Source organism: Oncorhynchus kisutch, linkage group LG24 (assembly GCF_002021735.2).
Source record: "Oncorhynchus kisutch isolate 150728-3 linkage group LG24, Okis_V2, whole genome shotgun sequence".
Lineage (NCBI taxonomy): Eukaryota > Metazoa > Chordata > Actinopteri > Salmoniformes > Salmonidae > Oncorhynchus > Oncorhynchus kisutch.
Genome location: NC_034197.2, coordinates 31359684 through 31381809, shown reverse-complemented (window position 1 = coordinate 31381809; position 22126 = coordinate 31359684). Strand labels below are relative to the sequence as shown.

The 22126-nt window shown below is 41.9% G+C and overlaps 1 protein-coding gene across 1 annotated transcript in view; it reads right to left on the bottom strand.

Annotated features, from left to right (window-relative positions):
• opn7b (opsin 7, group member b) overlaps window positions 1–21224 on the bottom strand; it is a 128306-nt gene extending 107082 nt beyond the window's left edge. The window contains exon 1 of the mRNA XM_020459046.2: window positions 20914–21224. The gene's annotated coding sequence lies outside the window, so the exon portion shown is untranslated. The remainder of the gene's footprint in view (window positions 1–20913) is intronic.
• Between the last annotated feature and the right edge of the window lie 902 nt (window positions 21225–22126).

Genomic DNA, 22126 nt, shown 5'->3' with positions numbered 1-22126 from the left:
TGTTCAGAACGAGAAAATGAAGGCTATATGGAAATAATGATGCTCAAATTGAAAGTCATTCAACAAAATAATGAGGATTTCTATCCCAGAATCGAGGTGTAGATTATATCTCTCATTCCAGTGTTCGAACTTGTGAACAAAGCTGCATGGGATTTCTCTTTATGTGACTCTGTGCAGGCAATGGCAATGTCAGCTTTACGTATAATGCCAGGAGCAGCTTCTGGATTTGACAATTCCACCTCCAACAAAACCAACTAACTCTCACAGTCTCACTTCAGAATTAGACGTTTATCCATGTTCTCAAATGTCAAATTCCGGAGGTTAAGTTTAGCCATTTAGTCCAAAATCTTAAGGTTAGACATTAACTCGGTATGAGTATGGTTAAGGAAAGGGTTAACCTCTTGATTCTAGCCATCCCGGATCCGGGATCGTGAATACAGCCTCAAGCTCATTACCATAACGCAACGTTAACTATTCATGAAAATCGGAAATGAAATAAAATAAATATGCTAGCTCTCAAGCTTAGCCTTTTGTTAACAACACTGTCATCTCAGATTTTCAAAATATGCTTTTCGACCATAGCAAAACAAGCATTTGTGTAAGATTATTGATAGCTAGCGTAGCATTTAGCGCAGCATTCAGCATGCAACATTTTCACAAAAACAAGAAAAGCCTTCAAATAAAATAATTTACCTTTGAAGAACTTCAGATGTTTTCAATGAGGACACTCTCAGTTAGATAGCAAATGTTCAGTTTTCCAAAAATATTATTTGTTTAGGACAAATCGCTCCGTTTGGTTCATCACGTTTAGCTACGAAAAAAACCTGTATCCAGGAGTGTAATTATCCCCGCAGCTCATTAGCATAACACAACGTTAACTATTTATGAAAATCACAAATGAAATGAAATAAATATGCTAGCTCTCAAGCTTAGCCTTTTGTTAACAACACTGTCATCTCAGATTTTCAAAATATGCTTTTCAACCATAGCAAAACAAGCATTTGTGTAACAGTATTGATAGCTAGCGTAGCATTTAGCGTTAGCATTGAGCAGGCAACATTTTCACAAAACATGAAAAGCATTCAAATAAAATCATTTACCTTTGAAGAACTTCGGATGTTTTCAATGAGGAGACTCTCAGTTAGATAGCAAATGTTCAGTTTGTCCAAAAATATTCTTTGTGTTGGAGAAATCGCTCCGTTTTGTACATCACGTTTGGCTACCAAAAAAATTAATAAATTCAGTCATCAAAACGCAGAACTTTTTTCCAAATTAACTCCATAATATCGACTGAAACATGGTAAACGTTGTTTAGAATCAACCCTCAAGGTGTTTTTCACATATCTCTTCGATGATATATCGTTAGTGGAAGTGTGCTTTCTCCTCTGAATCCCATGGCAAAATGCCTGCTGCTGAAGATTACGCACCAATTTAGACAAAGGACACCGGGCGGACCCCTGGTAAATGTAGTCTCTTGTGGCCAATCTTCCAATGATATGCCTACAAATACGTCACAATGCTGCAGACACCTTGGGCAAACGGCAGAAAGCTTAGGCTCGTTCATGGCACATTCACAGCCATATAAGGAGACAATGGAAAACAGAGCCTCAAAAATTCTGCTCATTTCCTGTTTGAAGTTTCATCCTGGTTTCGCCTGTAGCATGAGTTCTGTGGCACTCACAGATAATATCTTTTCAGTTTTGGAAACGTCAGAGTGTTTTCTTTCCAAAGCTGTCAATTATATGCATAGTCGAGCATCTTTTCATGACAAAATATTGCGCTTAAAACGGGCATGTTTTTTTATCCATAAATTAAAAGAGCGCCCCCTATATCCAAGAAGATATGTACCTAAATATTTAATATCCATAATATTTATGATTATTTATTTGAATTGCACGCCCTCCAGTGTCACCGGAAGTTTTCCTGTTAGCGGGACGCCTAGCCCTAAAGTTATTTAATGTGTGCCTTTCCAAATCATGTCCAATCAATTGAATTTACCACAAGTGGACTCCAATCAAGTTGTAGAAACATATCAAACATGATCAATGGAAACTGGATGCACCTGAGCTCATTATTATTTGTCATTATGGGGTATTGTGCGAAGGTTGATGAGGAAAATGTTTTATTTAATCAATTTTAGAAGGTTGGAATGTAACAAAATGAGTAAGAAGTCATGTCTGAATTCTTTCCAAATATAACGTATACAGCTCAACAACATGAGAAACAAGATGATCTGGTCTAATGAAACCAAGATTAAACTCTTTGGCCTGAATCCCAAGCGTCACGTCTAGAGGAAACCTGGCAAAATCCCTACGTGGTGGTGGCAGCATCATGCTGTCGGGATGTTTTTTATCGGGAGGGACTATGAGACTAGTCAGAATCGAGGGGAAAGATCAACGGAGCAAAGTACAGAAAGATCCTTGGCAAAAACTTGCTCCAGACCACTCAGGACCTCAGACTGAGGCGAAGGTTCCCCTTCCAACAGGACAATGACCCTAAGCACACAGCCAAGACAACGCAGTAGTGCTTTCGGGACAAGTTATAGATCGAGCTAAAGCCCAGCCAGAGCCAGGGCTTTAGCTTGATCTAACATTTCTGGAGAGACCTGAAAATAGCTGTGCAGCGACGCTCCTCATCTAACCTGACAGAACTTGAGAGCGTCTGCAGAGAAGATAGGGAGAAACTCCCCAATACAGGTCTGCCAAGCTTGTAGTCACACCCAAGAAGACTTGAGGCTGTAAACACTGCCAAAGGTGCTTCAACAAAGTACTGTGTAAAGGGTCTGAATATTTATGTAGGTGTGATATTTCTGTTTTTATTTCTTTTTTTAATTTCTTTTTTTAAATGTGCTAACATTTCTTAAAACCTGTTTTTGCTTTGTCATTATGCTGTATTGTGTATAGATTGATGTGTCACACCAGCCTTGGCTTTGGCTCCCCCTCCTGTACAGGTCAGGCGTTCGGCGTTGCTGGCCTTCTAGCAGCTGCCGAACATACTGCTGAAAAATGCCCTTCGCTCGTCAACCCCTGGACTTGTCTCATCATCATTACACACACATGGTTCCAATCCCCACTCTATCACTGTATATATACTCCCTCTGCCTTTTGTCTTTGTCGTCATTGTAAATGCTACTTGTTTTCCTGAGAGGAATGTCTCCTACTATTTCCTGAGTACTTTATATTTTCCACTTTTGGTTCGCCCTGACCAAGCTGGCCTATCACGATGAGGACCTCATGCTGGACCAGCTCTTCGCCATGGCCATCCGCCTGGATAGTTTCCTGCGTGACTGTCATCGCCCATCCAGGAGGTTCGGGTCTCTCCCAGGAACCTCCAGTGAGACTGAGCCCATGGAGGTTGGCATGACGCACCTTCCCCTTGAGGAACATCAATGTCGCCGTCAACAGGGTCTCTACTCCTACTGCGGGGAGTCGACCACCCCTGGAACACCTGTCCCAGAAAGAGAACCAGCCAAGGAAGTGACAGGCCGAGGAGCACTCCTGCACCTTCCCAGGTAGGCATGGACATGCCTTACTCCTCTCTCTGTCCACCCAGCCCATCCTCCTCCCTGTCACCTTCCCTGACTATCCTGGCCCCCAACTGAGTCCTGCCCTAGTGGACTCAGGTGCTGCAGGCAATTTCCTAAACCAGTCAGTGGCCTTCTCATTACCCATTCCTCTAGTCACTTTACAACTCCCTATCCCAGTCCTTGCCCTAACAACCGTCCCCTAGGAACAGGACTGGTGTGCCAGACCATGATTCCCATTTCCCCTCACAGTTACTCACAACCACCATGAACGCATCACTTTCCTCATATTAGACTCCTGCACACCCCATAGTTTTAGGTTTCCCCTGGCTACAGTTGCATAACCCCAGTATATCATGGACAGAGAAGAGGTGTGTCTGTGTCAATCTGTGCCACCAACGCGTCAGTACAGGATTAAGATTGAATCCTACTACACCAGCTCTGATGCTTGGCGGATGTGGCAGTGCTTGAAATCTATTACAGACTACAAAGGGAAACTCGGACGTGAGCTGCCCAGTGACGCGAGCCTACCAGACGAGCTAAATGACTTTTATGCTCACTTCGAGGCAAGCAATACTGAAGCATGTACGAGAACACTAGCTGTTCTGGATGACTGTGTGATAACGCTCTCGGTAGCCGATGTAAACAAAACCTTTAAACAGGTCAACATTCACAAAGCCGCTGGGCCAGACGGATTACCAGGACGTGTACTCAAAGCATGCGCAGACACACTGTCAAGTACCTTCACTGACATTTTCTGCCTCTCCCTGACAGAGTCTGTAATACCTACATTTTTCAAGCAGACCACCATAGTCTCTGAAACCCAAGGGAGCGAAGGAAACCTGCCTAAATGATTAACACCCCGTGACAGTCACGTCTGTAGCCATGAAGTGTTTTGAAAGGCTGGTCAATGGCACACATCAACAGCATCCTCCCGGACACCATAGACCCACTCCATTTCGCATACCGCACCAACAGATCCACAGATTACGCAATCTCAATCGCACTCCACACACTTTTTCACCTGGACAAAAGGAACACCTATGTGAGAATGCTGTTCATCGACTAGAGCTCAGCATTCAACACCATAGTGCCCACGAAGCTCATCACTAAGCTAAGGACTCTGGGACTAAACTCCTCCCTCTGCAAATGGATCCTGGACTTCCTGATGGGCCGTCCCCAGGTGGTAAGAGTAGGCAACAATACTTCTGCCACGCTGATCCTTAACACTGGGTTCCCTCAGGGGTGTGTACTTAGTCCACTCCTGTATTCCCTGTTCACCCACGACTGCGTGGCCAAACACGACTCCAACACCATCATTAAGTTTGCTGACAACACAACAGTGGTAGGCATGATCACCGACAACGATGAGACGGCCTGTAGGAAGGTCAGAGAACTGGCTGTGTGGTGCCAGGACAACTACCTCTCCCTCAATGTGAGCAAGACAAAGGAGCTGATCGTAGACTACAGGAAAAGGCGGGCCGAACAGGCCCCCACTAACATCGACGGGGCTGTAGTGGAGCGGGTCGAGAGTTTCAAGTTCCTTGGTGTCCACATCACCAACAAACTATCATGGTCCAAACATACAAAGACAGTTGTGAAGAGGGCATGACAAAACCTTTTCCACCTCAGGAGACTGAAAAGATTTGGCTTGGGCCCCCAGATAGTCAAAAGGTTCTACAGCTGCACCATCAAGAGCATCCTGACCGGTTGCATCCCCGCCTGGTATGGCAACTGCTCGGCAACTGACCGTAAGACGCTACAGGGGGTAGTGCAAACTGCCCAGTACATCACTGGGGCCAAGCTTCCTGCCATCCAGGAGCTATATAATAGGTGGTGTCAGAGGAAAGCCCACAAAATTGTCAGAGACTCCAGTCACCCAAGCTATAGACTGTTTTCTCTGCAACCGCACAGCAAGCGGTACCGGAGTGCCAAGTCTAGGACAAAGGCTCCTCAACAGCTTCTACCCCCAAGCTGAACAATTCATAAAAATCGCCACTTGACAATTTACATTGACACCCCCCCCCCCCCTCTGGTACACTACTGCTACTCGCTGTTTGTTTGTTCCCTATGCTTAGTCACTACGCCCCCACCTACAATTGGGCAAAAATGTATTTAGTCAGCCACCAATTGTGCAAGTTCTCCCACTTAAAAAGATGAGAGAGGCCTGTAATTTTCATCATAGGTACACTTCAACTACGACAGACAAAATTTGAAATCCAGAAAATTACATTGTAGGATTTTTAATGAATTTATTTGCAAATTATGGTGGAAAATAAGTAATTGGTCACCTACAAACAAGCAAGATTTCTGGCTCTCACAGACCTGTAACTTCTTCTTTTAGGCTCCTCTATCCTCCACTCGTTACCTGTATTAATGGCACCTGTTTGAGCTTGTTATCAGTATAAAAGACACCTTGTCTTGTTACATTTGATCTTTTTCTTGAACTGCACTGTTGGTTAAGGGCTTGTAAGTAAGCATTTTATGGTAAAGTCTACACTTGTTGTTTTCGGCATATGTGGCAAATAACAATTTGATTTGGAGGGTTCTAATCACCCATTCATTGTCTGGACAGACCACAGGAGCTTGGAGTACATTCAAACAGCGGCGAGGCTGATAACGCATCAGGCCAGGTGGGCCCTGTTATTCGCCAGGTTTAACTTTACCCTCTCCGACCAGCCGGGATCAAAGAACGTTATGGCCGATGCGTTGTACCGGGTGCAAGACACAGAGGATCGGAGGGACAAAGTGATACCCATTATTCCCTTGTCCTGCATTGTGGCTCCTGTTGTGTGGAATGTGGACGCGGACATCCATTGAGCCCTGCGACAGGAGCCCTCACCTGCCCACTCTCCTGACGGGTGTATCTAGGTGCCCTCTGATGTGCAGGACCGTCTCCTCGCCTGGGCACTCACAACACCTGTGTCGGGGCTCCCGGGTATAGCTTGTACTATCGACAGTCTCTCCGCCAAGTACTGGTGGCCCATCTTGGACTGGACCATCCGTCTCTTCCTGCTCCACCCACGCATAGAGCAAGACACCTAGACACCTCCCCTATGGCAAACTCCTCCTGCTGCCGGTTCCACAACGACCCCAGTCTCATCTCTCTGTGGACTTTGTTACAGATCTTCCCCTCTCGGAGGAGCACACCACCATCCTAGTTGTTGTGGACCGGTCTTCCTATAGCCCTGCAGACCACGGAGGCTCTCTTCTCTCACGTCTTCTGGCACTACGGGATCCCAGAGGACAGTGTCTAAGCTTGATCCTCAGATCACCTCCCATGTCTGGACGGCCTTCATGGAGTGGGTTCACAGTCAGCCTCACCTCTGAGTACCATCCCCAATCAAATGGACAGGTGGAAAGGGTAAATCAGGAACTAGATAGGTACCTTCGTAGTTACTGTCAGGACCGGCCGGGGGAGTGGGCTGTCTTTCTGTCTTTGGAAGAATACAAACAAAACTTCCTTCGTCACTCCTCCACTAACCTCACACCCCTTCAGTGTATTCTAGGCTATCAGTCGGCCCCGGCACCGGAGTCAGATCGAGGCTCCTGCAGTGGACGATTGTTTCCGGCATGCCGAGGGGGTATGGAACACCGATCACACCCGTCTCCAGCACGTTGTCCTCCGGCTGAAGGCACAGGCTGATCGTCACCACAGTGTAGCCCAGGTCTTTCACCCCGTTGACAGGGTTTAGCTTTCTACGAAGGACCTGTCCCTCCACCTGCCCTGACTGGAAGCTGAGCCCGTGGTTTGTGGGGCTGTTCAAAGTCCTGAGGAGAGTCAGTGAGGTGACGCACAGATTACAGCTCCCTGTAAATTACCGTATCTCACCCTCACTTCATGTATCTCTCCTCAGGCTGGTGGCCGCTGGTCCCTTGCCTAGTGCTGGACCCCATGACGCACCTCCACTCCCTTGGACATCTAGGGGGCCCCGGCGTACTCTGTCTGCAGCCTGTTGGACTCACAGAATTGTGGGGGGCTTCTCCAGTACCTGGTCAACTGGGAAGGGTACGGTCCAGAAGTGTGGGTTCCATTGCGGGACGTCCTGGATCGCTCCCTCATTCGAGACTTTTACAGGCGCCGTCCCGACCGACCCGCACCGCGTCTTCGGGGTCGTCCCCAAGGTGTGGAGCAGTGCCTCAGGGGGGTTATGGTCACACCAGCCTTTGCTTTTGCTCCCCCTCCTGTCCAGGTCAGGCGTTCGCCATCGCCGACCATCTAGCTGCTGCTGAACCTACTGCTGTCAAACGCCCTTCACTCATCAATCCCGGACTTGTCTTGTCATCATTACACACACCTGGTTCCAATCCCCACTGTATCACTGCATATATTCCCTCTGCCATTTGTCTTTGTCGGTCATTGTCAATGTTACTTAATTTCCTGAGAGGAATCTCTCCTACTATTTCCTGAGTACTTTATATTTTGCACTTTGGGTTCGCCCTGTGCCTTTTTGTTTATTGAGATACATTTTGAGCACAACAGCATTTGGGTTTTGTCCCGCTTTCATCTATGTTGCTTAAATAGGACTGTCTCCTGCTTACTCCTCTCTACACCAATGACATGATGAGAGAAACAAAATGTTAGAATAAGGCTGTAACGTAACAAAATATGGAATAAGTCAATGGGTCTAAATACTTTCCGAATGCACTGAACTTACTGTCACTTTGTGCATCTCTCTTTCAGATCTGCCATCCACTCCACCAATGCCCAACAGCCTTACCCAGAAGTGCATACACTGGGGCATTTAATATTGACAGAGCAGAAATGGGTGGCTGACAAGGAGAAAACAAACACAACATGCACACACTCTCTCTCTCTCTCTCTCTCTGTCTCTGTCACACACTTTATCCCTAATGTAAATCAATTGTAATCCTTGTTTATTTTATGTATGATCCATTCTATTTTAGGATAGTACATATCTACGCCTACATATCCATTATCAGTATCTACATAATTACACTAAATATCTATCAAATCAAAGTGTGATTGATAATATTGTAAAAGAGTATTGCTTAATGTGTACAGTTTGAGGAAATTCTCACTCACTCACTCACACACACACACATACACATTAGACCCTATGTAAAGACACTGTTCATTTTATGTATTTTCCATTTTATTTGAGGATTGTGTGCAGTAATGTACATTGACAGCTAAAGCAATTTTTTGGTTTATTATTATATCATATTATTATTATTATATTTCTCTGATTAAAATGAATGACCAAAAGGAAGTTGGGAGACCTGCAAACCTCTGAGGGTGTGCAGGTTTTTCAGTGGTGGAAAAAGTACCCAATTGTCATACTAACAGAAAATGTCACAAGTAAAAGTGAAAGTCACGCAGTAAAATACTACTTGAAGAAAAGTCTAGATGTAATAGCTAAAATATACTTAAGCATCAAAGTAAAAGTATAAATAATTTCAAATTCCTTATTTTAAGCAAACCAGACGGAACCATTTTTTTTTTGTACTTTTTTGTTTACACATAGCCAGGGACACGCTCCAACACTCAGACATAATTTACCAACAAATCATGTGTTATCTTGATAGATGTGAATTAGACCATTTTCCTGTCCTGCTAAGCATTCAAAATGTACGCAGTACTTTTGGTTGTCAGGGAAATTGCATGGATGAAAAGTACACAATTGAAGTGAAGTAAAAGTAAAAGTTGTCAAAAATAGAAATAGTAAAGTAAAGTACAGACACCCTAAAAAACTACTTAAGTAGTACTTTCAAGTATTTTTACTCAAGTAATTTAGGTTTTGTCATCTGGAGCTGAAACAGGACCACAACAGACCTCACATATGAACAGGGTTCCCAGGAGTGGCAGGCAAATATTTTTTGATTGTCCTGCAAAGTATTTTTAATGTACCAAGGTCATTCCCTGGCTACCCATCCACATGGCTCCGGCCAAACTGACGTTTTTTAATGTACCAAGGCCATTCCCTGGCTACCCATCCACATCGCTCCGGCCAAACTGACGTTTTTAATGTACCAAGGCCATTCCCTGGCTACCCATCCACATGGCTCCGGCCAAACTGACTTTTTCTAATGTACCTAGGCCATTCCCTGGCTACCCATCCACATCGCTCTGGCCAAACTGACGTTTTTAATGTACCAAGGCCATTCCCTGGCTACCCATTCACATTGCTCCGGCCAAACTGAAGTTTTTTAATGTACCAAGGCCATTCCCTGGCTACCCATTCACATTGCTCCGGCCAAACTGACGTTTTTAATGTACCAAGGCCATTCCCTGGCTACCCATTCACATTGCTCCGGCCAAACTGACGTTTTTTTCTCCATAGTGAATGTATGTAGCGATTCAAATTCAGGGTAAGTCATCAGGCAAGCAAGGCCAAGGAATGGAGAGAGAGATGACATGGAGGGAGTTTCAGACCTAATTTTTTTATGAAGCAAAAAAGCAGAGATGGATGGCTGACAAGGAAAAAATGAAACACAACATGCACATACTCTCTCTCCTCTCTCCTCTCTCTCTCACAAGACATGTGCAAAGATTAGGCCTAGATAGCTAGGCCCACAACTCTCTAGAGTGTGGTAAAAAAAGTTTAGCATTAATAACTGTCACAATTCTATAATTAATACATATTAGAATAATAATACATAATAGAGTGACCAATAGTTACTGTATTTTGATTGTTTAGTGTTTTAATTACTCAACAAGTAGTGCCCTAAGGAGGGATCGGACTGTGTCTCAAAAGCAGCAGAAAAGGTCAAATAAGGTCACATAAATGTCTGTTACAGCTGTGCACGTCTGGCCCCTTTGAATTAGAGGCAGATACTTGCGCCCATCTGCCATCCCTGTCCACAGCACACAGCTCTCACTGTTGCCCCTAGTGGCCAGTTTCCACTTTATCTCCCGATGTCTTTAGACATGGATGGACGTAGACTCCTGACTTGTATCACAGTCGACCTGGCTGGACAAAACAACCACTATAAGGATGTTGGCTAAGGTGGATCTGATTGAATAGAGCCCTAATCCAGGTCAAAGCACCAATGTAACTGAACAAGAATGCCTGGACTCCAGACTAGGTGAATGGTGTGACGATTAAGTTGTTAACTAGAAAAAGATACATGAATCTGTTTCCTGATATAAATGTCAAAGCAAATCCACAACTCAATATTAGATTTAACCCTGACATTCCGAACACCCACACTGAGACAAGAGCAACATTTCTTCTTACTATTATACCTATTATAGTGAACTTTCAGAGCTGCATATAAACAAAACAAGTTTTTCTTCCATCCCATTAAAACACAGTTTATCTGACACTGATGTGTCAGAAAGTAATTGTAAGCCTCAACCCTTTCTGTATTGGCAGGATGTTTATCTATCCACTTAGAGGGCTACTAATACAGAAACTCAAGTTAGCAATTAGAATAACTGAGATTAAATAACTTAATGCAAAGCATTACACAACGCACATCCCTTCTTCAGAAGTCTTCCCTCAGATGCATGCACCTGTTTCCCCTGATTTCCCCTGAGTATTTATATCTTAGCAACAGATGAAGGAAAGATCACCAGAAGATCAGCATAATGCTGTGGGCTGTCTTTCTCATATGCAGGGAAGTCAGCTAGAGCACAAGTACACAAGCTAACATCTGGAATTGTTTAAAGATAGTCATAACATGGATCATTTAGCTTTTTAAAAAAATAAATATTTTAGGGGCCCTTTATTTATTTTTAAATACAGAAATGCATTAAATAACAAATTCATAAAAGGCAAAAAAGACGGTCAAAAATTGTATCACAAGGAATAAGGTTTTGAGTGGCATATACAGTGCCTTGCGAAAGTATTCGGCCCCCTTGAACTTTGCAACCTTTTGCCACATTTCAGGCTTCAAACATAAAGATATAAAACTGTATTTTTTTGTGAAGAATCAACAACAAGTGGGACACAAATATGAAGTGGAATGACATTTATTGGATATTTCAAACTTTTTTAACAAATCAAAAACTGAAAAATTGGGCGTGCAAAATTATTCAGCCCCCTTAAGTTAATACTTTGTAGCGCCACCTTTTGCTGCGATTACAGCTGTAAGTCGCTTGGGGTATGTCTCTATCAGTTTTGCACATCGAGAGACTGAAATGTTTTCCCATTCCTCCTTGCAAAACAGCTCGAGCTCAGTGAGGTTGGATGGAGAGCATTTGTGAACAGCAGTTTTCAGTTCTTTCCACAGATTCTCGATTGGATTCAGGTCTGGACTTTGACTTGGCCATTCTAACACCTGGATATGTTTATTTTTGAACCATTCCATTGTAGATTTTGCTTTATGTTTTGGATCATTGTCTTGTTGGAAGACAAATCTCCGTCCCAGTCTCAGGTCTTTTGCAGACTCCATCAGGTCTTCTTCCAGAATGGTCCTGTATTTGGCTCCATCCATCTTCCCATCAATTTTAACCATCTTCCCTGTCCCTGCTGAAGAAAAGCAGGCCCAAACCATGATGCTGCCACCACCATGTTTGACAGTGGGGATGGTGTGTTCAGGGTGATGTGCTGTGTTGCTTTTACGCCAAACATAACATTTTGCATTGTTGCCAAAAAGTTCTATTTTGGTTTCATCTGACCAGAGCACCTTCTTCCACATGTTTGGTGTGTCTCCCAGGTGGCTTGTGGCAAACTTTAAACAACACTTTTCATGGATATCTTTAAGAAATGGCTTTCTTCTTGCCACTCTTCCATAAAGGCCAGATTTGTGCAATATACGACTGATTGTTGTCCTATAGACAGAGTCTCCCACCTCAGCTGTAGATCTCTGCAGTTCATCCAGAGTGATCATGGGCCTCTTGGCTGCATCTCTGATCAGTCTTCTCCTTGTATGAGCTGAAAGTTTAGAGGGACGGCCAGGTCTTGGTAGATTTGCAGTGGTCTGATACTCCTTCCATTTCAATATTATCGCTTGCACAGTGCTCATTGGGATGTTTAAAGCTTGGGAAATCTTTTTGTATCCAAATCCGGCTTTAAACGTCTTCACAACAGTATCTCGGACCTGCCTGGTGTGTTCCTTGTTCTTCATGATGCTCTCTGCGCTTTTAACGGACCTCTGAGACTATCACAGTGCAGGTGCATTTATACGGAGACTTGATTACACACAGGTTGATTGTATTTATCATCATTAGTCATTTAGGTCAACATTGGATCATTCAGAGATCCTCACTGAACTTCTGGAGAGAGTTTGCTGCACTGAAAGTAAAGGGGCTGAATAATTTTGCACGCCCAATTTTTCAGTTTTTGATTTGTTAAAAAAGTTTGAAATATCCAATAAATGTCGTTCCACTTCATGATTGTGTCCCACTTATTGTTGATTCTTCACAAAAAAATACAGTTTTATGTCTTTATGTTTGAAGCCTGAAATGTGGCAAAAGGTCGCAAAGTTCAAGGGGGCCGAATACTTTCGCAAGGCACTGTATGTAGGAGGAATAAGAAAGTTCAGGAAATATATATATATTTTTGACACATTTACACCTTGTTTTTGTTGGCACAAAAATACCTCTATACTTCATGTGTTTGTATGGGTTACCTTCAGACGAGTCCCTTGACATTTGTGGGTGTCGTAGAGCAAACCTGAGAACACTCGTCTTCCCTTTCCACAGTGGGTTCATATTAGTTTGTAGCCCAAACGATTCAGACACAGAAGTTGGCACATCAGAGTCCTGTCCCTTGTGTAGGCATATATTGTATATTGTACAATCAATCAGTGAGAGAGCGTCAAATATCACAATTATATCCACTGTATACATGAATCGCAGTACAGTTGGTTCCTATTTCAGTAATGTCTTTGGTCACATTTGCGTGGTCAAAAAAAAACACTGTAATGATCGGTTGATAATAGATCCTCCCACAATGCAGGTGATGGCTGCAGGATGAAATTGGTGAAGAGCAACTGCAGAAACCTGCAGTCGACTGCAGTCAAAACTTCATGACCTTTGATCACATGATTTTTGTAAAGTTCATGTAGTTGACATGAGCAAGTTGTACAATTTTTAAAAGTTTTTTTTATTAATTTGAAAGAAAAATGAAAATGTTGAAGAGCATAATTCCACTTTGACATTATAGGCCAGTGACCAAACAAATCTCAATTTAATCCATTTAAAATGCAGGCTGTAACATTGCGGCTGTGAATTAAGTACAGTACTCTGGACATACTGCATTAGTACTCTGATTGATGTAATTAGTATTACCGGTAGACTACATTGCATTGTCTTCCATTATACTGTATTTGACTAATTGATTTGTATTGTATCACAGGTATTGTTTTGTATTGATTCATATTGATCTGAATCCTAACAGCCATTTGTATCATGTGTTATTGTATTGATAAGCAGTTGGCTCAGAACTTCCACCAGACTATGCAGTTAACAAAAATATCCATGCAGTTGCAGGATCAGTCATTAGATTAAATGGAAATTCCATTTATTGAGTACACACAATACCGTATAGGTTATAGTTCACCACAGTTCACTGTTCATGTTGTCCAGTCAGTTGAATAGAAGCTCATTATACTCTACGGCAGCTGATGAAATTCTCCATTTGATCTTTCCAGTACAATTGACAGCCTTGCTAGAATAATTCTGCTTTGGCATATATTTATTATATGAAATGTTCAGTGTGTGAAGAATGCAGTCCATGAGTGACATTATTATAATAGGCCTACGTGTCAAGTGAAACTCATGGAATTCAATTGAAATTCACTGAAGATATGCACCACTTAGAGATTACTACATGCTTTGAATTGTTTCCGGCCACATAGATTTTTAGAAGTTATGAAGACTCCTTCAAATAGGTGTTTGTTTTTCTTCTGGCTATAACTGGTTGCTATGTGGTGCATGTGGTTATGTGTGCCCATTGTTCTGTGTGTGACTAGCTCGTGGCTGTGGAGTCCTTCCAGTGCTGGTGGTTGGTCAGGGTGATAGGGGGAGGTGGTTACAAGAGGACTCTCTCCCTATGGTAACCTGACTGAGCTCTAAATAATCTAATGTGCCTCTACTGCTGGACCCAAATATAGCCACTTCGGCTGCCTATCGGCTGTTTCTCACTGAAACATGGGCAGTTTGTAGCTACCCAATGGGCACACACTGGTTGCATCAATGTTGATTCCACGTCATTTCAATCAAATTACATTGAGTCATGTGAATTCCATAGATTAGGGCTACATTTATTTAAATTGACTGATATCCTTCCATGTACTGTAACTCAGTAAAACCTTTGAAATTGTTGCATGTTGCGTTTATATTTGTGTTCAGTATAGATTTCATTTTCCTTGATCTTTCGTCATTACAGTCATTTTTCCTTGCAAATCGTTTTTTCAACATTTGTGATTTAAGCGTAAATGGATCATTTAGAAATATGCACCTTGTGTTTTCTATACTTCCAAGAACAAACTGTAATTGCTGCTAGCACAATGAATCATTGAGAGCTTTACAATTGAAACAGTGCGTGGACAATTATCTCTCTCACCTGGCCGAAGCCCCAAGCAACGGGCAAGTTTTAGAGGATGTCTTTTATCAAGTTGTTGACTACTGCCTTTCAAAGTGTGTTGCATTATGGGGTTAATTTAGGAATAGACATGCGGCTAGCGCCCCACCTCGACACCATCCAGTGAAATTGCAGAGCGAGAAATTCAAACTACAAAATTCGTAATATTAAACATTCATGAAAATACAAGTGTCTTACATCGTTTAAAACCTTAAATTCTTGTTAATCCAGCCGCTTTGTCAGATTTCAAAAAGGCTTTACGGCGAAAGCATACCATGCGATTATCTGAGGACAGCGCCCCGCATACAAAAGCATTACAAACATTTTCCAAACAAGCAGAGGTGTCATGAAAGTCAGAAATAGCAATAAAATAAATCACTTACCTTTAAAGACCTTCCTCTCATCTTGCAATCCCAAGGGTCCCAGCTACATAACAAATGGTCATTTTGTTTGATAAAGTCCTTCTTTATATCCCCAAAAAGTCAGTTTAGTTGGCACGCTTGATTCAGTAATCCACCGGTTTCCAATAAAGTTACCAATAAACTTCGTCCAAAGAAGTCAAATAACATTTCTAATCAATCCTCAGGTACCCTAATATATAAATAAACGATCAAATTTAAGATGGAGAAGAGTATGTTCATTACCCGAGATAAATAACGAAGTGTGCGCCCTCACCTACGTGCCACAATACAACAGCCAAAATGGGAGCCACCGAGAAAAACTACAAATTCGAGCTCATTTTTCAAAAAAGAAGCCTGAAACTCTTTCTAAAGACTGTTGACATCTACTGAAAGCCCTGGGAACTGCAATCTGGGAGGTATTCCATTAATATTCCCATAGACGGCCATTTCAATGAGTGGTGAGCTCCCAACATTCTTTTTAATGGATGGATTCTCCTCGTTTTTTTGCCTGCCATATCAGTCCCGTTATACTCACAGACTTTATATTAACAGTTTTGGAAACTGTTAGTTTTTTATCCAATACTACTGCATAATTGTATGCATGTCTTAGCTTCTGGGCCTGACTAACAGGGAGTTTACTTTGGGCACCTCAGTCATCCAAACTTCCGAATACAGCCCCCTATCCTGAAGAAGTTGTTAAACATTTTTACAAATTAATAAAAAAATAAAAGCTGAAATGTCTTGAGTCAATAAGTATTCAACCCCTTTGTTATGGCAAGCCTAAATATGTTCAGGAGAAAAAAAATCTATGGACACACTCTGTATGCAATAATGTTTAAGATGTTTTATGACATCTTAAACATTATTATGACAAACTCATATCTGTACCCCACACGTACAATTATCTGTAAGGTCCCTCAGTAAAGCAGTGAATTTCAAACACAGAATCACAAAGACCAGTAAGGTTTTCCAATGCCTCACAAAGAGGGCACCTTCAGAAAGTATTCATACACCTTGACTTATTCCACATTGTGTTGTGTTACAGCCTGAATTCAAAATGGATTCAATAGATTTTTTTCCATACCCCTATGAACACAATACCCCAAAATTACGAATTGAAAACATGTCTTTTGACATTTTTGCTAATTTATTGATAATGAAATACAGAAATATCTCATTAACAACTCTTAATCATTACATTGGCAGCGATTACAGCTCTTTCTGGGTAAGTCTCTAAAAGCTATCCACATCTGGATTGCACAACATTTGCCAATTATTATTTTCAGAATCTTCAAGCTCTGTCAAATTGGTTGTTGATCATTGATTGACAACCATTTTCAGGTCTTGCCATAGATTTTCAAGTAGATTTAAGTCAAAACTGTAACTCGGCCACTCAGGAACTGTAAACTGTAGACTGTAAACTCTCCTTCCAGACTCACACTAAGCATCTACAATCCAAAATTAAATCTAGAATTGGCTTCCTATTTCCCAACAATGCATCCTTCACTCATTCTGCCAAACATACCTCCAACACTCTACTCAACAAATTGGATGCACTCTATCATTGGATGCACTCTAACATAGCCTCCAACACTCTACTCAACAAATTGGATGCACTCTATCACAGTGCCATCCATGTTGTCACCAAAGCCCCATATACTACCCACCACTGCAACTTGTACGCTCTCGTTGGCTGGCCCTCGCTTCATACTCGCCTCCAAACCCACTGGCTCCAGGTCATCTACAAGTCTCTGCTAGATAAAGCCCCGCCTTATCTCAGGTCACTGGTCACCATAGCAGCACCCACTCGTAGCACACGCTCCAGCAGGTATATCTCACTGGTCACCCCCCAAAGCCAACGAACGAACTGCAAAAATCACTGAAGCTGGAGACTCATATCTCCCTCACTAGCTTTAAGCACCAGCTGTCAGAGCAGCTCACAGATCACTGCACCTGTACATAGCCCATCTGTAAATAGCCCATCCAACTACCTCATCCCCATACTGTATTTATTTATTAATCTTGCTCTTTTGTACCCCAGTATCTCTACTTGCACATTCATCTTCTACACATCTACCATTCCAGTGTTTAATTGCTATATTGTAATAAACTCGCCACCATGGCCTATTTATTGCCTTACCTCCCTTATCCTACCTCATTTGCACACACTGTAAAAATACTTTTTCTACTGTATTATTGACTATGTTTGTTTATTCCATGTGTAACTCTGTGTTGTTGTATGTGTCGAACCGCTTTGCTTTATCTTGGCCAGGTCGCAGTTGTAAATGAGAACTTGTTCTCAACTAGCCTACCTGGTTAAATAAAGGTGAAATACAAATAAAATAATAAATAAAAGGAACATTCACTGTCATCTTGGTAAGCAACTCCAGTGTTGATTTGGCCTTCTGTTTTAGGTTGTTATCCTGCTGAAAGGTAACTTCATCTCCCAGTGTCTGGTGAAAAGCAGACTGAACCAGTTTTTCCTCTAAGGTTTTTGCATATGCTTATCTCCATTATGTTTCTTTTTCACCCTGAAAAACTCCCCAGTCCTTAACGAATACAAGCATTCCCATAACATGATGCAGCCACCAACTATGCTTGAAAATATGAAGAGTGGTACTCAGTAATGTGTTGTATTGGATTTTCCCCAAACTTAAGACTTTTTTGCGGTATTATTTCAGCAAACAGGATGCATGTTTTGGAATATTTGTTTTCTGTACAACCTTCCTTATTTTCACTCTGTCATTTAGGTTAGTATTGAGGACTAACTATAATGTCGTTGATCCATCCTCAGTTTTTTCCTATCACAGCCATTAAGTTCTACCTGTTTTAAAACACCATTGGCCTCATGGTGAAATCCAATCCCTGGTTGGTTTCCTTCTTCTCCGGCAACTGAGTCAGGAAGTACGCCTTTATCTTTGTAGTTATTTGGTGTATTGATACACCATTCAAAGTGTAACTAATATCTTTACCATGCTTACCATATCCCTTTTCAATGTCTGCTTTTTTTAACCCATCTACCAATAGGTGCCCTTCTTTGCTAGGTATTGGAAAGCCTCCCTGTTCTTTTCAGTTGAATCTGTGTTTGAAATTCAGTGCTCGACAGATAGATCTTACAGATAATTGCATGTGTGAGGTACATAAATTAAGTAGTCATTCAAAAATCATGTCAAACGCTATTATTGCACAGGGAGTGAGTCAATGCAGCTTATTATGTGACTTGTTACGCACATTTCTACTCCTGAACTTACCACAACAAAGGGGTTGAATACTTGACGCAATACGTTTCAGCTTTCCACTTCTAATTCATTAAAAAAAATATGTAAAAATTGAATTCCGCTTTGACATTATGGGGTTTTGTGTGTAGGCCAGTGACAAAAAATCTCAATTTAATCCATTTTAAATTCAGGCTGTAACTCAGAAAAATGTGGAAAAGGTCAAGGGATGTGAATACTTTCTGAAATATATTGCATTGGTAGATGGGTAAAAAAAGAAGCAGCCATTGAATATCCCTTTGAGCTTGTTAAAGTTAATAATTACACTTTGGATAATGTATCAATACACCCAGTCACTACAAAGATACAGGCTTTTCTTCCTAACTCAGTTGCCGGAGAGGAAGGAAACCACTAACGGATTTCACCATGAGGCCAATGGCAACTTTAAAACAGCTACAGATTATAATGTCTGTAATAAGAGAAAACTAAGCATTTAATTTGAAAAAATGCAGGCTGTAACACAACAAAATGCGGAATAAGTCCAGGGGCATGAATAGTAGAGGTCGGTCGATTATGATTTTTCAAAGCCGATACCGATACCAATTATTGGAGGGCCAAAAAAGCCGATACCGATTAAAAAATATATATTTGTAATAATGACAATTACAACAATACTGAATTAACACTTATTTTAACTTAATATAATACATCAATAAAATAAATTTAGCCTCAAGTAGATAATGAAACATGTTCAATTTGGTTTAAATAATGCAAAAACAATATGTGCTATGTAAGAAAGCTAACGTTTCAGTTCCTTGCTCAGAACATGAGAACATATGAAAGCTGGTGGTTCCTTTTAACATGAGTCTTCAATATTCCCAGGTAAGAAGTTTTATGTTGTAGTTATTATAGGACTATTGCCCTCTATACCATTTGTATTTCATTAACCTTTGACTTTTGGATGTTCTTATAGGCACTTTAGTATTGCCACTGTAACAGTATAGCTTCCGTCCCTCTTCTCACTCCTCCCTGGGCTCGAACCAGCAACACAATGACAACAGCCACCACATCGAAGCAGCATTACCCATGCAGAGCAAGGGAAACAACCACCCCAAGGCTCAGAGCGAGTGAAGTTTGAAACGCTATTAGCGCGCACTAACTAGCCAGCCATTTCACTTCAGTCACACCAGCCTCATCTCGGGAGTTGATAGGTTTGAAGTCATAAACAGCTCAATGCTTGAAGCACAACGGAAGAGCTGCTGGCAAAATGCACAAAAGTGCTGTTTGAATGAATGTTTATGCGCTTGCTTCTGCCTACCACCGCTCAGTCAGATACTTGTATAATTGTATGCTCAGTCAGATTATATGCAACACAGGACACGCTAGATAATATCTAGTAATATCATCAACCATGTGTAGTTAACTAGTGATTATGATTGATTGTTTTTTATAAGATAAGTTTAATGCTAGCTAGCAACTTACCTTGGCTTACTGCATTTGCGTAACAGGCAGTCTCCTTGTGGAGTGCAACGAGAGAGAGGCAGGTCATTATTGCGTTGGACTAGTTAACAGTAAGGCTGCAAGATTGGGTCCCACGAGCTGACAAGGTAAAAATCTGTCTTTCTGCCCCTGAACAAGGCAGTTAACCCACTGTTCCTAGGCCGTCATTGAAAATAAGAATGTGTTCTTAACTGACTTGCCTCGTTAAATAAAAAATTAAAGAAAGGTGTAAAAAGAAAAAGAAAAATTTGGCAAATCGGCGCCCAAAAATACCGAAAACTTGAAATCGGCCCTAATTAATCGGCCGTTCCGATTAATCGGTCGACCTCTAATGAATATTTCTGAAGGCACTGTACTTGAAATAGCGTGCTTTTTTTTTCCCAATCCGCTGGCTGAAACTCATAACCAGGGAACTTGGCACAGTCGGCCAGGCTCATTTCCACTGTTAAAATACCCTAAACCACACTGATCCGCCCCAGAATAGTTTTACTGCCCTTGCTTGAAGGACACACAGAGAGGATGAAACCATACTGTACTCCGTGCTGGAATGGTAACCAATGCCCTACTAGAGTACCTATTAAACACAGATTACCTTCAAAAACTGTAGAAATACCAGAGCAAACAGAGTAGTCCAATAAAATGTCAGGTAATAGCCATTAGTAGCCAAACCGAATAAAATCTAGGAAAATGCAAACCAGAAGTAAAAAATAATTGTAAACTGCAAGAATGAGAGTAGCAGAGTAGCAGTTAAAATGTCAATAAAATTATAGGATGCCTACCTTACTGGGATGCTACGCCAGGGCTGGCTATGCCAGGGCTCATGTGTTTTAGATAGAGTCCGTAGCAGAGCCTTCACCCTTAGGTGGAAGAACCATCACTGGAACAGCGGAGAAACACACAATGTATGCTGTAGACTTGCAAGCAACTCTAACACACACACACACCCACACACACAGGAATACACTCTAAGACACACACACCCCAGTAAATCCGCGTGGAGTAGGGTAGCAGAGGTGCTGCTCACAGCTGTGGAAATCTGAGCAGGGACAGAGACAGACAGAAGCGCTGCTGAGCTGCTCCCTCTCTCTACGCTATGCTCCGCTCTCAGCACAAGCCTATCCTCCTCCTCTCTCTCTCTCGCTCTCTCTCTCTCTCTCTCTGTCTGTCTGTCTCTCGCTCTCTTTATCTTTCTCTCTTACTCAATTTATATATTATGCACAGTATGTATGCTCTATCTCCCTCTCTCCCTCTGTCCTTCCTGTTTAACTCATTCTCCTCCTGACATACTCCTGAGTGGTGCAGTGGTCAAAGGCACTGTTTCTCAGTGCAAGAAGCATCACTAGAGTCCCTTGTTCGATTCCAGGCTGTATCACATCCGGCCGTGATTGGGAATCCCATAGGGTGGAGCACAATTGGCCCAGCATCGTTCGGTGTATGCCATCATTGTAAATGAGAATTTGTTCTTAACTGACTTGCCTAGTTATATAAAGGTAAACAATCTAAATGCTGTTCGAAACTCATGACAAACATACATTAATACATTCTCTGTCTCTCTCTCACACATGCAAACTTTCTCCCTGTTTTCACAATGCACTTTAAACCATCCTATTTGAAGAGATTCTCTGTCTCTCTCTCACACATGCAAACTTTCTCCCTGTTTTCACAATGCACTTTAAACCATCCTATTTGAAGAGATTCTCTGTCATGATTTCTCTATTATTTAATATCTCTCCATGTAATCTGTCAGCAGTGACTTCTGTAGTTTAGTTAAAGGTGTCACTGGACACACATGTACAAAGGCTCGCCCACATATACACACACACAAAATGCACACACAGACACATGTGCGTGTGTATGCTTGACAAAATAACCCATTCCCCTTTCTCACAGAAGATATTTGGTAGAAGAGAAGAATAACAAAAGAGAGAGAGAGAGAGATAATGACAATGCAAGAGAAAGCTTTTATGTGTGTGTGTGTGTGTGAGGGGGGGG